Below are 14,103 nucleotides of genomic sequence, written 5' to 3'. Positions count from 1 at the left end.
AAAATTTCGTCACAAATTTAAAATTAGTTGAAGTCAGAAGGACTAGGAAAACAGTTTTCTAGTTATAGATGTCTGGTATGCCATGATTAAAAATTATTATTGTTATTTTATAATTAAGTGTATTTATAAATTAGACCCACTATAAATTTATCTTCTTTAAAATTAATTGCGAATCATTTTCATATGAACAGTTACTTGTATATTATTAAAAGTAAATTTGAAACTCTTAAAAATTCCTTTTCGTGAAACAACGTTATTTGAAATAACGGTATGATTAAAAAAAACTCGATAAATCTATAATTGATTTCATTACATTCTCCACACATAAAATTATTTATTAGGTTCTTAATAATAATAATTATAGTCTATCTAATTTATTAAAATAAGATAAAGGCTTCAATATTAAGCGGATAGTACAAATCATGCAGGTTTTTTTCCCATTGTTTTTATCAAACTAGTACGAGTAATGTGTCAGCGGTTTCCGTAATTTTCGAAAGTAATGCAGCAACGCTTTTCGTAATTTCTCAGCCGTACTTTTCAACTGAGGAAGTTAAGGATAATTTGCAGCAATTAACATCTCTACTAACAATATACTTTTCCATAACACACATCAATTATAGTTTTTTCTTCGTTCATTCATTTTAGTGTGATCTGAAATCAAATAAAAATTTCTGAGTAGGATCAATAAAGTTAACTTTAGTAAAAATCAAAATCTATCAAATAAGGTATGCGATGTTTTTCCGTAATTTTCTAAAGCTCCCCGGGCTGGTAGGGCGTTGGGCCCATGACCGAGAGATCGTGAGTTCAATCTCCTCCGGCCGAAGACTCCCCATGTAAGAAATGGGGACTGGTGCACGCTAAATCTGTCGCGATCAAAAAGTTCTCCAACTTCCCATAACAAATCAATACCTCTGCTGTTACTGGATCGGAGAGAGATCGTGCTCTGGTGCAGGTGAAAATTATGATGTGTGGGTGGATGATGTGTGAATGTTTCCTCCCAGTGAAATGGGATGTGACGTATGTATATTGTCGCTGGATCATCTTCGGAGATGTTATCCAGATTGTCACCAATAGAATATTGTGTAGCTCTAGTGTGACGTAAATAAATGTAGCAGAATCAAAAGCTCTCGACAACTTTTTCTGTCGGAACTAGTCTCCGAAGAAATGGCGAAAAATTCGTAGTAGAATAATACAATTTCAAAACCTTGCTAACTATACATTATACATAATTACTGCTAATTATACATTTACGTTTTATTTTCCTTTTGTTGAATCTAAAACAAAATTTAGGTGAAAAGAAAGTTAATGATACTTTACTAAAAATAAAGAAATAAATTATGCATGAACTTGAGAAGGGTGGGAATTTTGGCTTTTCCGTAATTCTCAAAGAATCTTTCAGTAACTTTATGGTCAAAACTTGCAAAAACATTTTACCTTCAGAAATACATTTATATTATTTTTTCTTTCTTTTTTATTCGAAGGACCGAAAACAAAAACGAAATTGGCAAATAACGATTAATTTTACTTAAAGTAAAGAAAAAAAGATCCACCAATTAGGGAGGAATGGAAATTCAGCAATTTTCAAAAGCTTTGCGAAACACTACATGCACTCATGCGAAATTTGTAATAGTTCATATATTTTCTAACAATTTCCATTCTTTTCTTTTAAAAAAAATAAATCACCTTTACTTTTTTATTATTTTATTTTGTATAACGTGAAACTAAATTGAAAATTTCGATCAGGTGAGAATAATATTAAAAAAAAAAAGAATTTTCACTCGTTTAAAAATCAATAAAGTTGAACTCAGTCTCGGTTTACCTAAAGGGTAAGGATTGATCTCCTGATTGATTAAAAGATACCCGAATAACGACATTGTGAGATGAGAAAAGATAAGCGGAGCAATTGATTCTATTGAAAATGCGGAAATTAGCTAAGAACACTAGAACTCAGTGTCCATAACGATTTTCACTGCAGTTAAATGAACCCGCCTCTTTTGTGTCGCCAAGCCCTTCACTTTTCTCATGTTGGAGAGAGTTTCATGGGAATGAGATTTCGATTTTATCTTTGACACCCGCTCATGGAAAATGAAAGTGCTGTGACACAATTTATGCCACTAGGGCTTGAATCAACAGACAATTATTCTAATTAAATATGTTTTATTACAATGTCAGTACGTGTTAGTGATAAAAATAAAATATTTACAAAAAGAGGAAACTCTGCAAACATTGTCTCGTATTGCAACGGGATTAAAGATGTTCTTTGATTCTCCAAGGAAAATAAGAAAAGCCACAGTTCAAGAGCCGTTTATTTTAAGCAAAAGCTTTCATTATAATTTACTATAAGAACGCATTGCTACTTTAAACTATAAGTTTATACTGCAAAAACAAAAACAAAAATTTAGAACTTAAAAGCAAAAATAGTTTAAATATTAAAATAAATTTAACTTTTTTTGAAAAAAAATCAATTTGGTGAGACAAAAATTATAAAAATTCGTAAATAATTCTCATAATTTGCTTATTTTTATGAGCCTAATATATGAAGTGTTGGAACAGCTTTCAAATATTAAAAAAAATGTTACGGACGCTTTTAATTTCTATAAAAATGCAAATTGATTTTTTTTAATCGGCAGCAAATACTTCGAAGAACAACCTAAATAATGGCAATAATAGACAAGGTGACCTTCTCATTCTTCATGGACCTAATTACTAGTATAAATTCTCGCTTCATATTATTTTGAAATCACAAGAGAACAAAAAAAAGAACTTAAAGTTTAATTGATTTTTTTTTAAATCATGTGTGCCAAGTCAGAAATTAGAACACAATTAATAACTCTCTCTCTAAAGACTGGATTTAAATATACTTAGTTGCAATCATATGTTAGCTCGTGGGGAACTTACTAAATATGTTAAATAGGTGAAATTATAACATAAAGTTAAGGTTCTTAGTAGCATTTCTTAGGCTTAGCACTTTTTGTTTTAATTTAAAATATAATAGCGTCATTTTCTTAATTTATTATTTGACCGGACTGTGTAGAAGTCAGGGAATTAGCCTTACACTGGAAAGGTTCTGGGTTCGAATCCCGGGCAAGGCATTGGTGTTTTTCATTATCTGTACTATCTGTCCTTACTGTGGGAGCAAATGTTCGCCCGACTAGATGCCCCTGAATGCGTGGCTAACTCTGCCCTGTGAAATGCAGCAATTGAAAAAAATGTTATCACTGGCGGAAATAAAAAAATAATGAAATTGGAAACAAAACAAAAAAATACAGGAACTATTCAACTGGTGCTATTACAAGTTAATTGCTATTTCAATTAAGACTATACATGAAAAAAGCGTGAATAAAACAAAAATCAAGTACAAAAATGAACATTCTTTAGTTTCCGTTTCTTCAAGAACCTTCTTTAGTGTCTAAATACCAAATAGCATTAGAAAAGTAAGGAGATAAACGCCTTCAAAGTGGTTTAACAAGGCAGGACAGAGGAATAAATTTGAACAAAAATAAAAAAAATGCGATAAGAATAAAATAGGGGTTTTCTCTTATCAGTCTTATTTTTGTTAGCTAGTTCAAACTTGTCCCTCTGTCTTGGTAAGTTAAACCACTTTGTACTTGTTTATTTCCTTGCTTTTCTAATAACATTTGGTATTAAGATACAAAGGAAGGTTCTTTTTTAGAGAAGTGAAACTAAAGTACGTCTATTTCTGCATTTGATTTGGACTAGTTTCACGCTGTTTTTTAGTTTAGTCTTCCTAGCATTAAGTATACTCTATTCTTTTGAATTAGGAGTATGATATAAGTGTTTTTTCCCATCAGCATAAAAACTAAGCCGTTTTTTATTGATTAATCAATAATTAATACTTAAAATCTCCTTACTATTAAATTGGTTGTATATTTGCTTGCACAAAAATATTTATGGCTAGCAGCAGAGCTTGCAGAAAACTATTTAAAGCTTTATAAATGAGTACTCAAATGTCTTAATTATCACAAATAGATATAGTGATAGAGTTATAGTGAAAAAGGCGGCAATAAAAATCAACACTAAATAACTTATTAAAAGTTAATTACGGTTCATTTTGCGAATATACGATACAAAACAGTTTTAATTTCAAGTACACATTTTATTTCTATTTTTAACTGAGTTGCGAAAAAAATTACAAACCTGAAAAAAAATGCTACCGTAAACCGGGGCGAGTCTACACATTTTTTCAGTTTGCCAACTTTCAAGTCGTCAAACTTTTGTAAATATTAAAGAAAAAAGGCTTTTAATAGGTGTTTCGGAATCGCTATTTATCCCTCTTTAAAGCTGTGAAATCGATTTTTAGAAAATATTAACAGTTACGCTGTTACTGTATATTTTTATTGAACTGCTGACAAATGTCTCGCATGGGGCGAGTCTACCCATTCTACTAAAATGAATGCTAACATTGTAAATAATCAAATTTTACTATTAAACTGTTATTTTAGATACTATATAGGATATTTATGAAGTAAAATTCATAACTTTATTATATATTCCAGTTTTTTATTCATAAAATAACACAAATTGAGTATTTGATCGATTATCACATTTTGATCGCAGTTTTGTTTTTATAATCATTAACATTATAAAATAACATATTTTTCTGATTATTGTTGATAAAAATAAATTAAAATTAATATAAATTTACAATTAAATAATTAATAAATAATAATAATTAAAGATTATTAACAAAATCGAAATTCAAACATTGGGAGTCATGAAAAATCCTATTCCCATTCTTTTGGGAGGTAATAATAATTTATAAATAATAATTTATTTAACTTGCATTAAATAAAAAAAGTTAATTTTGTAATATAAAAATTGAAAAAATAGGTAAAATAAACATATTTTATATTTACATTTATATTTAACCTATAAATTTTCTTATCAATGATAAATTTATCAATGCAGAATTAAAATAATATACTCAAATTCATTTAAAATGACTTAATTTTAATATAAACAAAGTTCTAAATTATATTATTATGCTTTATTAAAACTAAATACGAATGGGTAGACTCGCCCCGCGAATTCTGGCTTTTTGTTTACAACAGCAAAACTTACATTCTTTTTTTTTTTTTTTTTTATATAAAATTATTGTAATCTTAGTCTTAGATAAGTTTATCACTTAACCAAAGTGAAAATAGTAATAATAATAATATACTTATGGAGCACCAACTAAAAGTTTGCTGATTTTCAATACAAATAAAGACGTTTGAACAGGTCGGTTAAAAAGACACCAAATAAATAAAAATGGATCAAACTACTACAGCGCCAACTTCCTTAGAGTCTGAACTAAGTCCTCCGTCGGTAAAAATTTTTTTATTTGTAATTTAAAATAGTGAAAATTAAATAAAACTAAAATGGGTAGACTCGCCCCTGGATGGGTAGACTCGCCCCGGTTTACGGTACATTTTAAGTAGTATGAACTCAATCTCTCAAAATGACCAACAATTTCAGAAACCACTTAAGGAGAAGTGATGGGGGTGTAAATGAAAGATTTACCAACTTGTATCTTAAAAACCAATTTTTTAAGCACAAATTATAAAATTTGTAATGAATTTCATCAACAGATGGAGCTGAGGAATGAAAGAGCCATAAAATACTGTTTTCTGTTGCCTCTCAGACAATTCAAACTAAAATAACTGCATGAGTGTGTGTTAACTTTTTCCTCACATTGCCGGACGTAGTTGATAAAAATTGTGGTTATGTTAAAGACATATGTTGTACAGCTTTTCCATCCAAGAAATTTGAACACAATTTTTGAAGACAGTAAGAGTCACCCGGTCAGAAATGTCAACTAATTAGTGCTCACGATTTGTATCATTACGGAAACGCATATTTTTTATTTTCAATAAACATACCTTTTGTTTATCATATCATTATAATACTAAGAGAAAAGAAATCATTCTAAAGATAATTACCGGAATTTTGAGGATACATGTGGTACAAACATTGTTGCACTTCATAATCAAAAAATATAACTTTTAAAATATACTTTATAATGTAAAAAAATTTATATGAAGCTGTGGAGTGCATAATATAAAACAATTGAATAGTTTATGGTCACTCCAATAACTAGAGTTAAGTTTTTTTATTAAAAAAATATCTATTTTTATATGAAGGATAACAAATGATCCAACATGGAAGGAATCCTTTGAAAGTTAAGTTTAGAAAAGGAAATCTATCAAGCGGTTTCAAAACGAAGGACTATTTATTTTCTGAAAATTTATTTATTTATTTTAAAAACATATATATATATATATATATATATATATATATATATATATATATATATATATATATATATATATATATATATATATATATATATATATATATATATATATATATATATATATATATATATATATACATATAACTTATACAAAAACTGACAGATATAGCGAATTTACCCATAAATTTACTTTCATGGTAATATTCGTACTATAAATATATTTTGAATACGGAACTGAGGTGAAAAAAACATTTAGTGAGCCTTGTAATGTTCTTTGAGTTTTTTTATTTACTTTTTAACAATTTTTATTTACTTTTGAGTGTCATTCTGTTTTAAAGTTCGTTTTACGGTATTAGATAATTTATATTGTTTAATACTGTAAATTCCTATTTGTAGTTCAAAATTATTTATTTTTTATTTTAACAAGTGATTTTAAAAATATATTGAATACATTTTTCTTGGTACATTATTTACAATATTTGAAAAAAAGCATTTATTTGAGGGGTGGACAGCACCATCTTTATTAAACAAGATTTATGTGAGGTAAAAGTGTTATTCAAAAAATTATAACTATTATTGGAATTTCAATTATGCGATTCTAATTTATTTAATTCTAAAAGAATAATGCTTTGAGCTCTCTTTAAAATGGTAAAAATACTTTACGTACGTTTATAATAAATACACATGTTATGAAACTATTTATTATGAACTTATAGATTTTTATTATCTGTCATAAAATCTGCTAAATGTGGTAAGATTTGATAATTTATCATGATACCTTAGAGCAGCGGTTCCCAAAAGGTGTTCCGTGGAGCCTTAAGATACCGTGGAAATATGGCTAGAGTTCGAGAACTGGGATATTTTTATCTAGATATAACACATAGACACATAATATTTATATCCTATCAATAATCTATAATTTTATTAATATTTCGCTTGCTTGTATAAATTCTATATGTAAAGTGCGAATGAAAATGTAGCACAATTCAAGAAATATATATATTTTTCATTAGCAACATGTTGAACAAATTATGACAATATACACTTATAAAAAGTTTTAGAAGTATTTTTCATTGAACTCTTCCATTCAAAATAAAATAACTAAATTCAAGAATAAAGAAAATCGTTTTTCTAATAACTATTCAAATCTTTAATAATAGTTCCTCCTTAAAAACAATAATTAAACTTATTTAATCTATTTTCAGCATACACATGCATTAAGAAGAAATCATAATATTAAATCTTTCATTCCTTACAAATAATTTGAAAATTAATTAGTCTTGTTTCGGTACTCGTTGGTATATTAAGAGCTTCTAGTTAACTTTTTTTACAATGCTGGGGGTTCCGCCAAATAAAGATCGATAATTTAAGATTCCATAGCCGAAAATAATTTGGAACCACTGCCTTACAGCATGGCAAAAAACCATTTATTCGGTGAAATTTACTTTTCAGTTTTTTATTTTGTTACTAAAAGTATTGTAATAAGATCTGTAATTTCTGAAACCGGAATTTCCGATGAACCATTACCATATGAAGGAAACAATTAAAAAGTTAACGTTTTAAATACCATGTATTTTGGTTTTATTAACCAAAATTGAGTTTTTTTTAAACTTTAATCTGATAAATAATTTCTTAAAGTAAGGTGTATTTTAACCTGAATATTGTATATATATATATATATATATATATATATATATGAAAAGAAAAAAAATTATATTAAATAATGCTATTCTAAATATTAGAAAACTCTTTCAGAAGCTGTTTTATGAAAAAGAAAATTTGCAACCTTGAAAACGTATGTAAATTGAATTTAGCTTTGTAAACTAAGTTTACATTCTTTAATTTAAATGTAAATGAAACACAAAATAGCGATATCTTATCTTTATTTCGAAAGATTACAAAACAGCTTATTTAATTTTAGCATATCATTAGTTACGGAATGTCCTTATTACCTTCTTTTTGCAAAGCAATTTGCATAAATTAATACTTCACGTTTAAATGAATAATATCTTCCCAACTGTTTTCTTTATTTGATAAGAAAAAAAACATTTATTAAAGTTTTACTTTAGAAGCTTTATCATCACATAAAATAACTCCTTTTAGTAAATAATGAGCTATCTGATCTTAAGATTAGCAGAAAATTATAAGCTAATAAAAAACTACTTTAAAAGTTGTTCTGAGTTTTTTACATATAATTATTATTGTTTTTAACTAATACGTTTGTTGTTACGCATGGCTAAAAATTTTACCATCTTTAGCAAGCACCTTCTTTGCTAATTATAAAACTGACATAAATTACATAACAAAATACTATATATTTAGGATAATTAAAAGCGTTTGTGACCATCTTCTTCTCATTAGTATTTCAAAAAGTAACACGAGAGTGTTAGTGCTTTTTTTTAATCTAAAATTCATTTTTACTGGAACAAAAAATCTGATTCCCCTTCATTTTTAGAGTAATAATTACCGTAAAATGGAATCATGGATGATGTTCGCCGGTACTTTGTACCTTAATTTCATATGGAATTTCTTAGAGTACTTATTTTACTCTCATATTACGGCTTGGAAAAAGCATGTTGAATAACTTTCAAATTAATCTGATAATTTCTCTCTTGTTGTGGCTTGGAGAAATATGTTTCATAGCTTTCAAACGTACCCGATAAATCGCTCTATTATGGCTTTAAAAAAAAAAATAAATAAAAAAAAAAATTAAAAAAAAAAATAAATAAAAAAAAAAAAAGAAAAAAAAAAGCACCGTTAATACTAAAATTTTCCGATAAACTACTTAACTATAATCACGTCCTACTATGCTCTTTATTATTATCTTTCATCACATTTTATGTAAAAGCTTAATATTTTATTTATTCTCAGTTAAGGAGAGCAATCGCAATCATTCACAAAAAACTTCATTGCATAATTTAATCTAATAAATTTTATTCGTCTTTTTAGTTAATTATTAAAAAATCTTAATCTTTCGTTTATAAAATATCACTCAGTAGGGCGCTGGGCCCATGTCCGAGAGCTCGTGGGTTCGAACCCTGCCGGCCAAAGACTCCACGTGTAGTAAAGTGACTGATGCACGTTAAATCTGTCGAGTCGCAAAAGTCCTCCATGTTCCCATAACAAATCAATACCTCTGGGGGTACTGGAATGGAGATCGATCGTTCTCTGATTCTGGTCAAAATTACGATTTGTGGATGAATGAATGGAAGTATGAATGGGTCCGGCCTATAAACGGGTGCGACGTATAGTGTGGTAGAAGTCGAATTCTTAGCCATAGATGGCGCCACTGAAAAACAAGAAACGCACACTCTGTCTTAAATTTGCTCGGTTTCACCAATCAGGCTTGCCTGTATGGCAAGTGTCATTAGAAACAACAACAACAACGACATAAAATGTCACTCTAATATTCCTCTAAACATTGCAGTATAATATTTTAGGGGAAAAATAAATTTTACAGCAAAATGGAAATTATGGATGATGCAACCAAAGTGCCGGTGCTTTATACCGTAATTTGATCCGTTTTCTTTTTTACTGTGCATGCATTCTTAACGATGCTGTGGACTGTTTCGAAGAAGTTTATATTTGAATAGTAGTCTACTTCCAATTACGGTCATTTTCAAAACCCAAGGTTTAAATAATGAGTAGTTTTCCCTATCTAGCATAATTTTAGTTGTTCTGTATTCGGTAGAAGAAATAAACGGAAAAGCACATTTTTAAAAATAAGGTTAATCTGAGAAATAAGCTGAATGAAACCTTCGCACGAATTACCACAAACGAAAAACTCGATCCTTTAGTAGTCCGATCGTAGTAAAATTTATCTTATTTACCCTACTGCACACTTCCGTAGTCCCGACATTGCGATATCTTTCTTCTTTTCCTCCGAATTTGAAGTTAATGTTCACTACGTCGGATTACTAGATTGATGCCTGCGAAATCTTTTGCTCTTCTAAGAGATGTTGATTTGTTCCACTGCTCAAATTAGATTTTCCTTTACAACCCTATGTCATACTGAATTCCAGTTCTGTTCTTCGGAAAACATTGAAACTCAACATTGTCTGACCTGAATCATCATTAGTTTAATCACAGCAATCAAGAGTATTGTAGGAAAACATCTTTTCCTACAATACTTTTTTGAAGCCGGAAACACATTTGATCGGAAAGCTATTTAACTCCAACGATGAAATTAAAGATAGTGTTGAAAAGTAGATCGTATATGTACAATATTTAAAATTACCTAAATATTAAGAAAATAAACCTAATTTTTTACTTCTAAAAAAATGGAAGAACGATATGAATAAACGTTATATTTAACGATATGAATAATTGTATTAAATTTTAATAAAGACAATTATTATTAAATCTTGATTTGCAAAGTTTTATTAAAAAGCGCACACATAACGCGAATAATCATAGAAATATAATTAAATTTTTTGTTTTTAATTTAGATTTATCCCGACCAAAAAGAGTCATGTTTTAAAGAATTATTTTTCTATAAAAAGTTTTAATACGACTTATTTAAATTAATTTTTTAAAAATAGTGAGGAATAGTTTGATAATTTGCTGAGTTTGTTAAGTTCGGCATGCTTAAAACAAATGTGAATTCAGAGTTTTTTTTACAATAGAAATTAATGTCTAAAATGAAACGCAACATGAATGCTGTAAATGCTGATAGAAATCTTGAGAATTTTTCATTGAGAATTTACCTCTTATTAAGAGCTTCTAAAGTTTATAATGATGTTAATGTTTTTGTAATTGAAAATATTTGCTGATTAACTAAATATCTTCATGTCCTATACCTATTTTTTATTAACTATTCTGAGGTAAATATTTAAATTCCTGATTAGCAACTGAATATTTTTGTTACTTTATATTGCGAATGAATTTATTTCTGTACTTCTATATTTCTGCTTAACATTTATTGAGAATCATGTTTGAAGCAAGAAAAATATTTTTGTGAGAAAGTAAAATAATTTATACTTTTATGATATCCTCAGCATTATTAAATATTTTTATTATTCTAGACACAAGCACGTATAGAAACGCAACATTACTCAGCCAATTAATGTAGGTTTCCGTCTTACTAAATCTCTTCCAAATTCCTCGTCAGTACTCGAGGCTTATGTATTCTTACCACGGATTTCACTCTTAATGTATGAGAAATTAATGACGAGGCATATTCTAGACAATGACCACAAAATAGCCACAGGATATTAAAATTGGAGTTGAAGTAGTATATAGCTACGAAAAGCCAGTACCTTTAACCTAGGCACCGCCCTATTGTTAAGAAAGAAATAAACTGTGTATCGAAAAAATGTACTCGCTTGTGCCAAAAAAATATAGTTTTTTTTCGATATCTGCTTTCCAGTTCGGATGCATTAGAATAGATCTGTAATGTCGTAAATAATTTCGATAACTGTATTTGGCTTCCTATCTAAGTTTTCTAATGCACTTTCTCGTGTTGGTCAAGCGTTTGGTAGAGACTGAAATTAATTGTTGAAGCATGACCTCGATAGCAACCAACTGATGTTAAATGTCCAGAATGACATTAATACTCGCTTCCTGTCTAATTCTGTCACTTTGCGCTCTAGTGGAGAGTGTGGCAGATCATCGAGATAAAATTTGCACATCTCTTTCTCCATGTGAATATTAACACTTATCATAATAAATAAATTAAAACAATTACAAAAATTACTCGGTTAGAGCAATTGTTAGGATGTGTTAATTTAAAGGGAGTAACGTCGAAATATGGAACTAGCACTTTGTCCTCGACATTTTTCATTAAACATTGATAAAGCTGTAATCTGTTAATAAAGATCAGCTTTTATAACTGAAGTTTGGAAAACAAAATTTACTAATAAGTTTATTTTGTGCTTTCTAAATACTTTTAAAGCTTGTTGAATAACTAATACTGAAATAGATATTTAAACGGTTTTTATACTCTCTTATTTTAAATTATTTAAGGAACATTTTGCTAGATAGTTAAATATTCTATCGATAAAATTATTTGTTTTCTTAATCATAAAATACAAAAACAAACCATTAAAAATTTTCATGAAGAAAGAAGAAATTAATGCAGTTGAATTAGGTGCTTAGAAAGGCGAAAGTTAACACTTTCTTGAAACTAAATAAAATGTTTTAGCCATTGTTTTGTGAAAGAAACGGAATAAAGCTAAAAAAAATTGTTTTACAACAATACACGATATTTATTCAGAGCAAATTGCACACATGTGACTTATTTCGAATCTATTATTAATTTATTATTTACTAATTGATTTACTCATTATTACTTCATTAGTTTGAGATATAGACTGAATCGAAATGAAATTGAACTCATTTTACAAGCATTTTAATACACTGTAAAAATTTCCGAATCAAATCACGGTATAAAGCAACGGCACTTTCAGTGCTTCTCCGTAAAATCTATTTTAACATAAAATCTATTTTTACAGTAAAATACAGTGATATTTCTTTAATTAGAGTGCTCTAGTGAATTAACGGTACTTTTTTCAGTATAAATTACGTTATATCGGTTTTTTATTCCGCAACATGTGCCGGTAAAAATGGATTTTATTGTAGAAAGTACCGAAACCCTGCTTTTTACCGTAATTCGATTTGCAATATTTTTCCTGTGTCGCTGTTAATTAAACTTTTAAGTTATTGATTGCGTTAAAAGTATGTTACGTAATCCTTTAAAAATGTAAATAATTTACAGAATTAGCACACATTTTGGTTAACTTTCAATTCTTTTACCACTTGAGTAGTACAAAAATAATATCAGCCAAATAAAAAGATTTTATTTTTTTATTTTATTTTATGACCGCCGTTGAACAGCTGACCCAATTTTTGGGTTTACGACTACTAATGTTCAACGCCGTAGCCTTGTAATTTTGAACCGATCCAGAAGACAAGGAAACTCCTGGATCGGTACCCTCAGAGGTAAAATATGCTTCTTGGTTCCGCCCAGGATCGAACTGGGGACCTTTTGCGTGTAAAGCAAACGTGATAACCACTACACTAGGGAACCTATAAAATAAAATGATTGGGCTTTATACGCTTTCCTACTTCTTCATTCAGTTATGAACCTATTTATTTCAGTTATGAACCGTTTATAAAAAAAAATTGTCTAAATTAATATCTTAATTTTCTTTTTGGATTTTAAACTGAAAAAAAGGTAATTCGTGAAAAAGTGATTTCTTAAAGCAATAAGTATTGACTTACAAAAGCTCAAGTAGTTCACAGCTTTCAAAATTTATACAGTTCAAATACTCGTTTTATAGAGTCCAACAAAATTTACTAATCTTTTTATACTTTATTATTAAATATTCTTCCGTTTATGAAAAAGAGTTGTCTAAATTATTGTCTCAATTTACTTATTATGATTTTTAATCTAAAAAAAAGTTAATCCATGAAAAACGTGGTTTCTTAAAACAGTAAATTTTGACTTACAAAATCTCAAGCATTTAAAAGCTTTCAAAATATATCCGATAAATTATTCTCCCATTGTGTCTTTCAATAGAATCTCTTACCAAATGATCCACAAAAGCCGAACATTTTATAGATTCTCTGGTAGGAAAAGCAGTGCAGTGACTCACGAGAAAATTTCATCCCATTATCCAGTCATCCATTAAATGCTGTCATCAAAGCTTAATATCTGTTCCAATGCTCTGGAAAATTTCATGCATAAAATACCCGCTTCATCATATTTCACGACAGTATTATCGAGTTTATAAATACTGAAAATTATATCAACAAATAATTCCTGAAACCACATGTCAGTGGTTTGGTAATATGTTTAATAAGTAATCTAAAATTAAGGTTTATGCTTGTAGGAAAAAAATGGAACA

At 28.4% G+C, this 14,103-nt stretch overlaps 1 protein-coding gene and 1 non-coding gene across 5 annotated transcripts in view; both read right to left on the bottom strand.

Moving 5' to 3' along the window:
• LOC107436947 (potassium voltage-gated channel protein Shaw) overlaps nt 1-14,103 on the bottom strand; it is a 295,041-nt gene that overhangs the window by 147,953 nt on the left and 132,985 nt on the right. The window lies entirely within an intron of this gene.
• On the bottom strand, nt 13,211-13,283 carry TRNAV-UAC (transfer RNA valine (anticodon UAC)). Its single transcript has one exon. It is a non-coding gene; the product is annotated as a tRNA-Val (tRNA).

Source organism: Parasteatoda tepidariorum, chromosome 2 (genome assembly GCF_982258835.1).
Source record: "Parasteatoda tepidariorum strain Cologne lab strain chromosome 2, Ptep-v5.0, whole genome shotgun sequence".
Lineage (NCBI taxonomy): Eukaryota > Metazoa > Arthropoda > Arachnida > Araneae > Theridiidae > Parasteatoda > Parasteatoda tepidariorum.
Note: the sequence above shows the minus strand (reverse complement) of the source record. Positions and strands in the feature narration are given on the sequence as shown.